At 43.0% G+C, this 11,701-nt stretch overlaps 1 pseudogene; it reads left to right on the top strand.

Moving 5' to 3' along the window:
* Nucleotides 1–8,704: 8,704 nt before the first annotated feature.
* On the top strand, nucleotides 8,705–10,376 carry LOC118653346 (annotated as a pseudogene).
* Nucleotides 10,377–11,701: the final 1,325 nt, after the last annotated feature.

Raw genomic sequence — 11,701 nt, forward strand, 5'->3', positions numbered from 1 at the left:
GGAGGGAGGGAGTAAAGGAGCTATATAGGAGCAAATCTCTTTTTTATATAACACTAGGGGCCCAGTGCATGAACTCATGCACCTTGAAAGGAAGTGTGGGCCATGAGGCTGCGGTGGGCACAGGGGCAGGTCTAGGCCCATCCTCTGTGCCCCCACCTGGCCCCTCCTGCCATGGCCTCTGGTCCCCTGTCTGCCAGAAGCCCCACTCCCACCACCACCACTCCCATGCACTGATAGTGCCAGCCCTGCTCGCACCCACTGACAGTGCAAAGTGATTGGGGCCAGCACCAGCAGTGGGTGTGAGCAGGGCCAGCACCATCAGTGGGTGCAAGCAGCGGCTGCTGCCCTGATCGCAGGGGGAGGTGGAGAGGCCCTGAGGGGAAATTAGGGCCAGCAGCTGCCACTCACACCCACTGATGGCACCAAATGATTGGGACTAGCACCAGGCTCCAGCAGTGGGTGCGAGCAGCGGCTCCAGCACTGGTTGCAGGTGTGAGTGGGACCAGCACTGGTTGTAGGTGTGAGCAGGACCAGCTCTGGCAGTGGGTCTGAGAGGAGGCTGCTGGCCTCAATCATCCCTCAGGAGCAGGGGGAGGTGGAGAAGCCCTGAGGAGCAATTGGAGCCGGCAGCCACCGCTCACATCCGCTGATGGTGCTGAGCGATCAGGGCCAGCACCAGGCACCAGCAGAGGGTGTGAGCAGTGGCTCCGGTGCCGGCAGCAGGTGCAAGTGCCTAGCAGGACTGCGGCATGCAGTAGCAAAGAATTTTCAGTAACCACCAGAGGCTCACCCCGATGACAGTAACCAGTGTCCCACATTGGTCTGACACCCCTGCTCACCTGCTCCACCATCTCACTGTGGCCAATGACCACCATGTTCCACACTCTGCCTCCTGCTGCCGACCCGCCATGTTCCATGTGCCTCCTGGTGATCAGTGCACATCATAGCAACCAGTTGTTCGCTTGTTCTGCCGTTCGGTCTATTGCATATTAGGGTTATGTGTGTATATATATATATATATATATATACACACACATATATATATATGTAGATTGAAATTAAGTTGGTATTAATCTAAACTAGATTGCTATAAATTCAGACATTAATTGTAATCCATAAGGTAACCACTAAGAAAATAACTCAAAATATAGTAAGAGAAATGATAAGGGAATAAAAATGCTACTCTAGAAAATATTTAACACAATATAAGGCAGCAATGGAGAAATAGAGGAACAAAAAAGCTCTAAGATTTATAAAAGGAAGATAACAAAATATCAGATATAAATCCTTCCTTACCAATAATTACATTAAATGTAAATAGATGAAATATTCCAGTTAAAAGTCAGGGGTTAATTTCCAAAATATATAAATAACTCATACAACTCAACAAAAGGAAGATAAATAATTCAATTAAAAAATGGGCAAAGGACCTGAATAAACACTTCTTCAAAGAGGTCATACGGATGGGCAAGAGACATGAAAAAATGTTTAATGTCACTAATCATCAGAGAAATGCAAATTAAAACTACAATGAGTTATCACCTCACACCTGCCTGATTGGCTACCATCAATAAATCAACAAACAACAAGAGCTGGCGAGGATGTGGAGAAAAGAGAACCCTAGCACACTGCTGGTGGGAATGCATACTTGTGCAGCCATTATGGAAAACAGTATGGAGCTTCTGCAAAATATTAAAAATGAAATTGCCATTTGATCCAATAATCCCACTTCTAGGAATATATCCTAAGAATCCCAAAACATTAATCAGAAAGAATATATGCCTCCCTGTTTCTATAGCAGCACTATTTACAATAGCTAAGATCTGGAAATAGCCCAAGTGCCCACCAGTAGATGAGTGGGTAAAAAACGGCGGTACATTTACACAATGGAATACTATGCAGCTGTAAAAATGAAGGATCTCTTACCTTTTGTGACAGCATGGAAGAACCTGGAGATTATTATGCTAAGCAAAATAAGCCAGTTGGAGAGAGACAAATATCACATGATCTCACTTATAAGTGGAATCTAGTGAACATAATAAACTGATGAACAAAATAGGTCCCAAAGGCATTGCTCATGGAACAGACTGACAGATCTCAGAGGGGATCAGGGAGAAGTGATGGGAAGAGATTACCAAAGAACATATATGTATATATGCATAGCCCATGGACACAAACAATAGTGTGGGGAAGGGCTGGATGAAATGGGGGACATCTGTAATACCGTTAACAATAAAAATCAAACAAATAAATAAAGTCAGAGGTTGGCAAAATGTACCCCAAATATGATTCAAATATATATCTATGAGAAACAAAATTTTGATTCAGACACAATATAGATTGCAAGTAAAAGGAATACATATAACAGTAACCAAAAGAGAGCTAAAGTGGCTATACTTCTATTAAGCAAAATAAACTTTAAGACAAAAAACATTATAAGAGCCCTGGCCAGTGTGGCTCAGTGGTAGAGTGATGGCCCATGCACTGAGAGTCACCAATTCAATTCCCGGTTAAGGGCAAGTACCTGGGGTACAGGTTAGATCCCTGGTCTTGGTTGGGGCACATTTGGGAGGCAACCAATAATTGTGTCTCTCTAACATCGATGTTTCTCTCTCTCTCCCCCCCCCCACTCTCTCTAAAAAGTCAATGGAAAAAATATCCCTGAGTAAGGACTAAAAAAACACACCCACAAAAAATAATATATGACAATTATAAACATATATGTAGCTAACAAAAAAGCCCCAAAATACATGAAGCAAAAATGGACAGAACTGAAGAAACAAATAATGCAACAATAATAGTTGGAGACCTGATTACCCTGCTTTTGATAATAGATAACAACTACACAGAAGATCAATAAGGATATGGAACACTTTAATAACACTATAAATCAATCAGATCTAACAGACATCTGCTAACACTCTACCCAACAAGAGCAGAATGCACATTCTTCATAAAGGTACATGGAATATTCTCCAGGACAGACCATATGTTAGGGCATAAAACAAGTCTCAATAAATTTAAAAGACATTAAATCATACAAAATATAATAAATATCAATGAAAGAAAATAAGAATACCAAATACTTCCCTCTTTATGAATTAAATATCTTAATATTGTTAAGATAGTAATATCCCCCAAAACAATCTGCAGGTTCCATATAATCCCTATCAAAATCCCTCCCAGCTTTTTAAAGAAATTGAAAAGTTCTTCCTAAAATTCATGTGCAAATGCAAAGTTCCAGAATAGCCAAAATAATAATACAAAAAACAAAGTTGGAGGGGATAGGTGGGAGGCAAAATGGTGGCCGAATAGGCAGTGTCCTGAGCCTTATCCTGGAGCAGATAGAAGGAGCAACTAAATCGAATAACATCCACCCAGAATTGGCGAAGTAGACACAGCTGGTGAGACAATTTGCAGCCGGGAAGGGCAGAGGACACCTGGAGAAAGGTAAGATCAGGGATCTGGGCTGGAGAGAGTTACGAAACCTCCAAGCCCAGAGGTTCCGAAGGAAGCTGCTCAGCACCGAGGTCGGGTCCCTCGGGACTCACAGGGGGGGGGGACTCACAGTGGTGCAGCTCTTTCCCCTCTTTTTAGTTTTTGCTATTACTCACTAAACCCAGTTCATAGGACCTTTCAAATACAAACACTCACCCGTGGCTGAGGTGCAGTGGAGGTGTGGACTTGTGGAATCTGGGGAGAGGCTGGAAAGAGGACCAGGTCAGGGAGAGACGGACGGGAGTCTGGCACTGAGACGTGCCTGACACTCCGGACCTAAGCAGACATTTACTCCTGAAGAGCCAGCTCCTCCCTGCAGTCTCCAGGCAACCAATACAGCCACAGCTAGACTATACCCTGAGTGGTACAAAAAATACAAAAAAAAAAAAATCTGAATAGTTCCTGAGAGCCCTCAGGGACTGGGCTGAAGAGAGGCTGTTCAGTCCCAGCAACCTCCCCAGATATAGCCCTGTCAGAAACAGCCGCTTGAGAAATTAAGATTGAAAGTGGACAGACAGGCTAAGATTGGTCCCGCCTACTGGCAGTCAGGTGGTGGAGATAGACACAAACAGGGGAGCGGTGGATCACTTGGAACTTCAACATGGTGCTGACTACCTAATAGGAAACTGAGAAGTGGCAGACTGCAGGAGACCAATTCCAGCATGACAGCAAGGCTGCATCTGGGAATGGCTGAGGCATTTCCCCAAACCTGAATAGGATACATTAAACTGATTTCTTGGCTGCCAGAGAGTTAAAGGGCTTCTTAATCTACATGTTATTGCCTCCTACTGGCCAAACACCTGAACAGCCGTAGGCTAATTCCCCCATTTTGACAATGGACTCTGTACCAAACCCTGACCCTTTGAAGTATATATCTCTGCCTCGCCTCAGGACAAATTGTGTTAATAAAAAGCATGGGGTCCTGGGGACAAGGAGAACCTAAGACCTTAGACATAAGACCTTAGAACTTAGCTCCTTTAGCTAAGCTCCTTTGACCCAAAAAAAATGCCTTTCAAAATTATATCTTGTCTTCAGACTTTTATTAGTCTCTGGACTCCTCTTTAACATCTATGCATAGCCTTCTCCAGATTCCTGAACACTTCTTGATGCTGGGACAAGAACCCAGCATACAATACAGAAGAGTGGGATCTTAAACCAGCCCCCATGAGGCATTAAAACTCGGCAGAAATTGTGTACTTTTCCTTTATGTAACTCGGCAGAAATGAACAACACTTCACTTTTTTGTTGTTGTTATCTCTTTTTTTCTTTTTCTTTTTTTTAATTTTCACTTGTTTCTTTATTTTTTATTTCTTTTCACATTATTTTTTCATCATTCTATTTTTATTTTTATTCTTTTTCTTTATCTTTCTTTTGCTTCTTACTCACTCATCCTCTTTCTACCTCCTCTATATTGAACAAAGGTCCTCCCCATATTCATCCAATTCATTAACCTTAATTTCTGTATATAAGTTCAGCCTCTACAGATTCTGCCCCCACCCTCTTTTCTGGGTGTATGTTGTTTGCATTTTTGGTTTAATCTGTTTGTTTTGTGGTGTTTTCTCTCCTTATATTTTTTCCTTTTTCTTCTTTTATTTTCTCTCTTACCATTTTTTCTCTCTTCGATATAATTTGTGCTCTCTTTCTCTCCCCTAATTCTCTTTTTTCTGGTGGCCACTTATATTGGGGTTATTGGTGTCGTGAGTACATTCATATTTTGTTCCCTTGGTGTCGTGTCTTGTCAAGTTGCATTTTGTCCTGTTTGGTCAATGTGGTAGAGAGAGAGCCACATAACTAGACACCCAGAGAGGATACTCCATCCACAAACAGGTCAATAACACTCCAGACCCAACTACAGAGGCAGGAAGATGGTGGCAGTGAGGGAGAGAGCATGAGTGAGGGAAGGAGTGAAAGGGGAGTGTGTGGATCTGTGTGTGTACGTGAGTGAGGGACAGTTAGATCCACAGGAGCTTCGGGGGCTGGCAGACCAGGCTTACCTAGCTGGGCAACCTCTGCTACCATTGCAAACAGTCCCCAGGCGGCCAGCTCTTCCTCAGAGGCCTCACCATCTTGAAGGGGAGAGCTGCTGTGACTGGGAGCCCAGCTCACCTCCACCCACAGTGCCCTCAGACACCTCCCAGGACTCTACAGCCACTCCCACCAGGGACCTGCTACCTTGGATACAGACAGAGATTCCAGCCACCCTGGCCACAGGCTCCTGTGAATCCCAAAGCATGCTCCTCTCCAGCTGGCCCAATGCTTTAGCCCAGGGAGCCACAACCATGCAAGCAGTAGCTGCAAGAGCAACCTGCCCCCATCCAAGGAGCAGCAGTCACATGAGCAGCCCACCCCTGTCTGGAGGGCAGCAGCCCTGCAAGCAGCCTGACCCCTTCTGAGGAGCAGCAGCTGCGCAAGCAGCTCACCCCCACCTACCTGAGGAGCAGCCGCAGCTCAAGCAGCCCACCCCTGCTGGCCTAAGAAGCAGCAGCCCTGTGATCAGCCTGCCCCCATCTCAGGAGCAGCAGCCCTGCAGGCAGCCATGTGATCAGCCCACTACACCACATTGTCATCTTAATCATATCATATTTGCAAAGGTACAAAAAGATATATGTAATGAATCACTGCAGTTTTGTTTGTAAATTTAAAAACCTAGAAGCAACTAAAAATGCCCACTAAAATGGGATAAATAAACTATGGTAGCTCATGCTAAAATATACTATGTAACTATTAAAAGAAAGAAATGCATCTATAGGTGATAATATGTCTACTAGTATATAATAGCATTAAGTGAAAAAAGAAAGGTTCAAAGATTCCATAACAAGATTCCATTCTCCCCCCCCCAAAAAAAAATAATATATGTATCTTGTAGATGCAAACATTTTTCTGGAAGAATAAATAAGAAAAAATAATGGTTATACTTATGAAAAGAAACACTGGGACCTGGGGATGGTAAGGTGAGGGAAATTTTTACTTATATTTTTCTTTTTTTTTTTTTTTACTTTTTTTTTTTTTACTTATATTTTTCTATATGTTTTGATGTCTTCATCATATATAAGTATTATCAATATTATTATTTAAATTGAACTAAAAGACAACTTGCTCCACTTTAACCTACCAATTCCTCATTCAAATATCTTTATTATTAGGGTATTTTGTTAAATATAAAAACACTGTTCAACTTGTCATTATTTCTTATCAAATACACTAATACTTTACATTTTTGTATATTAAGTATTTTGAGATGTTGTAATGACACATTTATAAAAGATGTTTTGTTTTTTAAATACTATAGTTTTGATACTGAATAAAACACAAGAAAATACAATTACTAGTCAAGCTGTTTCTGCTGAGGTGTGATCAAATTCAAACTGTCAATAGCTTTCTTATAAAATATCCGCAATAGATGATGATCTTAACTGGTAATTTCCAATAAACACTTAAACCATAAATGCAGTATTATTACTCCTCAAATCAATGATGTCTTCTTAGCAAAAGGAAAACACTGGTACAGACTAACCACATTGTTTGAAATGACTTCTTATTTAAAATTGGGTATCTTTAAGAGTTTTTTCTGAAGTTTGGGGGCAGTGTGTGAAGAAAGTAAATGTATACTGCTTTTAAAAAACAAATAATAAGTTTTAATTAAAATGGGTTTAATTCAACAATGGATTTTAGTTAAAACCTGATGACCAGGTAATCATAATAACATTACCAGTGACAGGGCAGGTTGATTGACATCATGTGCCTCCTGATGTAAAGTATCACTTCTGTAGTATTTCTGCCAATAATGAATGACCTGAGAGCCTGATTATGAAGAATTATCAGACAGAACCCAGGTCATCCTACAGAATTTAAGGTCCATACTCTAAAAACTTTAAAGATATGAAAGACAGGGAAAGACTAAAGAACTGGTTCAGATTAGAGGAAACCTACACACAACATATAATATTGGAAAATATAATCAATCAGAAATGAGCAAAGTGACAATGTTGGCCAGCTGGTGAAATTTGAATTGATGGATATACATCAGATGGTTATGTGATACCAATATTGATTCCTGATTTGGAGGATTGTATATTAGTTATGCAGGAAAGTGAGCTTGTTTTGGAGAAAGACACTCGGGAGTGTTTAGGGGTGATGGGACAGACATCCAGCTCTCAAAAGATTAAGAGAAAGACTAATGCTAATAGACACAGAGAGAGAAAAGTGAACAATAGTGCAATTGAGGTAAAGTGTTAACAATTGGGGCATCTTGTTAAAGGGACTACAGCAGTTCTTTGTATTGTTCTGGCACTTTTTCTGTCATCTGAAATTGTTTCAAAATAAATTATTTTTTAAATCTATGAGGAAATCAGAATTTATAGAACTGATAAATCCAAGGATAAATATTCATTGCATGAAAGGACTTATCTTAGGTATTCTATTAAAATATTGTTCCTACAGTAAAATGTGACTTAATCTGTCAAAATTTTAATAACATGTATTTCTTCACCAGCCTACCCAGTACCTTAAGCAAGTTAACTCATCGAGTCTTTTTAAAAGGGTACTTTCAAATATGGACTATGAAGTTTGGATTTTAAAAACAAAGAGAATCTTGAAAATCTGCAGTTGGTAAATCAAGTAGTTTTTGCACCAAACATTGCCATCTGCTGGAAATAATAAACCATAATACATATTGCTCTTCCCTAAGAAAATAAAAAATTATTTTAAAATCCTAAGGCACATTTGAGAACAAAATTACACATGCAAAAAAGAAAACTAAGCGGTGTAACTTATTTTTAATCCACTTAAAATTCTCAAATTATTGTGCATCTGTATATCCTAGAGTTTCAAAGATTTTTATAAGAAATAATTCTCATAAAATCATAAGAGTCAAACCGGTCTTTAATGAAGTCAGTAAAAGTAGAAACAAAGATAGGACTTCTTAGTTCCTGACACAATAAAACACCATGATGGGTCTCAGTAAAAATACATTGGCTCAAAGAACCAAGCTGGCAGGCAATTTAAACTTTTAGTCCAGGCCGCCGCTGCCCGCATCAGAGGATCTCCGGGCCGCGGCCAGAAACCATAAGGCACCTGGATGGCGGCGGGAGCCCCTGGAGCAGTCGCACGGGCGTGACCGCCCCCTCGGCAGGTTCCCTGCCCTCCGCCAGGACGAGGAGGGCCCGGCGCAAGATGGGGGCGCGAGGTGGGGCTGGCGGGGCGGCCAATGCGAAACTGGCTGGTGCTGCTGGGTCCATGCTTGCTCCGGGGTCGGCGCTGCACCTCTGGCTAGGCTGCGCTCTCCGCAGCCCAGACCGCCTCCGCCGTTTCCCCCATAGGGCTCACCCCTAGGACCTTTAAAGACACCTCACTCATTTATGGATAATAAAGACCATTATAAACTGATGAACAAAAATAGATACAGAGGCAGAGCAGCATTGAACAGACTGTCAAACTACAGCGAGAAGGCCGAGGAGGGTTGGGGGGAGGTAAGAGAGCAACCGAAGGACTTGTATGCGTGCATATAAGCATAACCAATGGACACAAGACACTGGGGGATAGGGGACGCCAGGGGATTGTCAAGGGGGGAGGGGGAAGGAGACATATGTAATACTCTTTGTAATACTTTAAGCAATAAAACAAAATTTTTAAAAAATAAAAAAATAAAATAAAGACACCTCAAAGGCTCTTTAAAAGATGAGATCCATTGGCCCCATTTCCTCAGGGGAAACACAGTCACTATGACGTGGTAGTTGGTGTGTTGTCCGCCCGCAATAACCATGAGCCTCAAAATGTGATAAGAAGCACCTGGCTGAAACATTCACTCCAACACCCCGCACTCAGTCACCGGGTGCTGGTCAAGTTCATCATCGGCGCCTGTGGCTGCAAGGTGCCCGTGGAAGACCGGGAGGACCCCTATTCCTGCCAGCTGCTCAACATCTCGGACCCAGAAGGCCCTCTTCATCACTCGCTTTAGTCCCCCGAACTGTGGGGTGCAGGTGAACAGACGGTGGTACAAGCCCGCGGAGCAGTTCGTCTTACTAGAGAGCTTTGAAGGTACTATTGTGTGGGAGAGCCAAGACCTGCACGGCCTGGTGTCCAGAGAGCTCCGCAGGTTGGCGGTCCATAATGGGGGAGGAGTCCTCAGGGTCACGACAGCCCGGGAGGGTGTGTGGCCTCCTGAACTCACGGAAGGTGTGGAGGGCGTGGCTGGCGGCTTTATTTATACGATTCAGGAAGGTGATGCTCTCTTACAAAACCTCCACTCTCGCCCCAGTCAACACACTGACCATCTGAGGAACCTCCGCGAGGAAGACGCCTTTTGCTGCAGGAGGAGAGCAGCCTCCATGGCGATATTGTCTTCGTGGGCGTCCTTGACATCTACTGGGACGTCCCCGCGAAGCTGTTGAACTTCTATAAGTGGACCGTGGAAGCCACCAGCTCTGATTTGTTGCTGAAGACGGATGACAACTGCTACATATACCTGGAAGCCATGTTCAACAGAATTGTCCACAGGACCCTGCAGGGCCCGAGTGTCTGGTGGGGAGATTTCAGGCTGAACTGGGCCGTGGACCAGACGGGGGAGTGGCAGGAGCTGGAGTACCCGAGCCCTGCGTACCCTGCCTTTGCGTGCGGGGTCGGGGTACGTGGTCTCCCGGGCATCGTCCACTGGCTGGCTAGCAACTCGGGCAGGCTGAAGACCTACCAGGTGAAGATGTGAGCATAGGCATATGGATGGCGGCCATAGGACCTAAAAGATACCAGGACAGCCTGTGGCTGTGTGAGAAGACCTGTGAAACAAGATGCTGTCCTCCCCGCAGTACTCCCCACAGGAGCTCACGGACCTGTGGAGGCTGAAGGAGCTGTGTGGTGACCCTTGTCATTGCGAGGCCAGATGAAGGTGACTCTTGGGGAGGGGTCTGGGTGTCTGCGTGAACCAGAGGAGAGCAAGTGCAGCTCGATGAGTGCTCCCTCAGGAGCTCCAGGCAGGCTCCCCTGAACCCGTGTTGTGTCACTTCATGTTCGCAGTTTCCTCTTTAAGAATCAACCCTGATGCTGTAGCATAACAAAAACTTTATTTATATATTGGAAGATTTGAAAAATACCAAATAGTTTATAAATCCTGCTGCATCATTTCTAGTTAGCATTCACTAGCTATCGGTTTTGGTTAAAAGTTGGCTTGTTAAGAAATCTTGAATGACTGAGAGTCAGACTTTCAGCCTGGATTGCAGAATAGCTTCATCTAGCATGATTAGGACAATTATATGGGCCAAAAAACAACTCATAGAAATGCTGTGTGATGCTGTGATTGCGTCTGAGCAGTAGTCACTTGTACCAAAGTGTGGGTTTCTGGAAATAACATCACTTTCTGTAGATGTCTGAGCAAAGGGGGCAACTTAGACCTGGGAAAGAACCCAGTGAATTCTCGCTCTGGACCTTGGTTTTAAAGTTGATTTATTATTAATGGACTAATGCACGTCTTCTTTTGCCATTTCACACAAATCCTGGGAGTCACAGTTTAGTACTCCTATTTAAAATGCTACATTTTTGTGAATATAAGTAAAATCAAATACTCTCGGGGTTTTAGTGCCAGAGGGAAGGATATTTTTAAATAGTTGACACTTTGATAGAATTATGCTTTCCTGCTGTCATTGCCTAAAGTTTACCTAATATGAGTGAATTTTGATCAGTGCTGGGACTCATTTACAGAAGAATATATGCTCCTATAGGTGTAACTAACTTTTAGAAGTACTCTTACTCTGAGCACTGTGATCAAGAAGAGCGATCATAGCATGTCTGCTGTACATAGTGGAGGGTATGCCCCTAAGTTTAAGGGACATTTCCCTAAGTGACCAACCAAATCACTTTAGTAGCCTTTTAAACCAGTAGTATCAATAGCGGATTCCATTAAACTGGTCTTATGACAGACATGAACTGTGTTCAGATTTTATTAGACTAGCTAGGTTCTATTTAGTCTTGGAATCTTCACATAATGAAATGCAATGACGAACTATAAATATGAAATAAAATCAGAAAATCTTTAGTAGGTGCAAAGCCTTTACTGTCGCTATTATGTACAAGCCTAGAAACAGTCTCTTTCCTAAAGAAAAGTACAACCTCTCAGAGAATTGCTCCAATAGATCATTTCTTGCCAGTGAACCCCGGGAACAACAGTCCAGTCTCTGAGCTGTATGAGTTGGCTGTCACTGTCGCACTAACAGAC

This window comes from Myotis myotis, unplaced genomic scaffold (genome assembly GCF_014108235.1).
Source record: "Myotis myotis isolate mMyoMyo1 unplaced genomic scaffold, mMyoMyo1.p scaffold_m19_p_4, whole genome shotgun sequence".
Classification (NCBI taxonomy): domain Eukaryota; kingdom Metazoa; phylum Chordata; class Mammalia; order Chiroptera; family Vespertilionidae; genus Myotis; species Myotis myotis.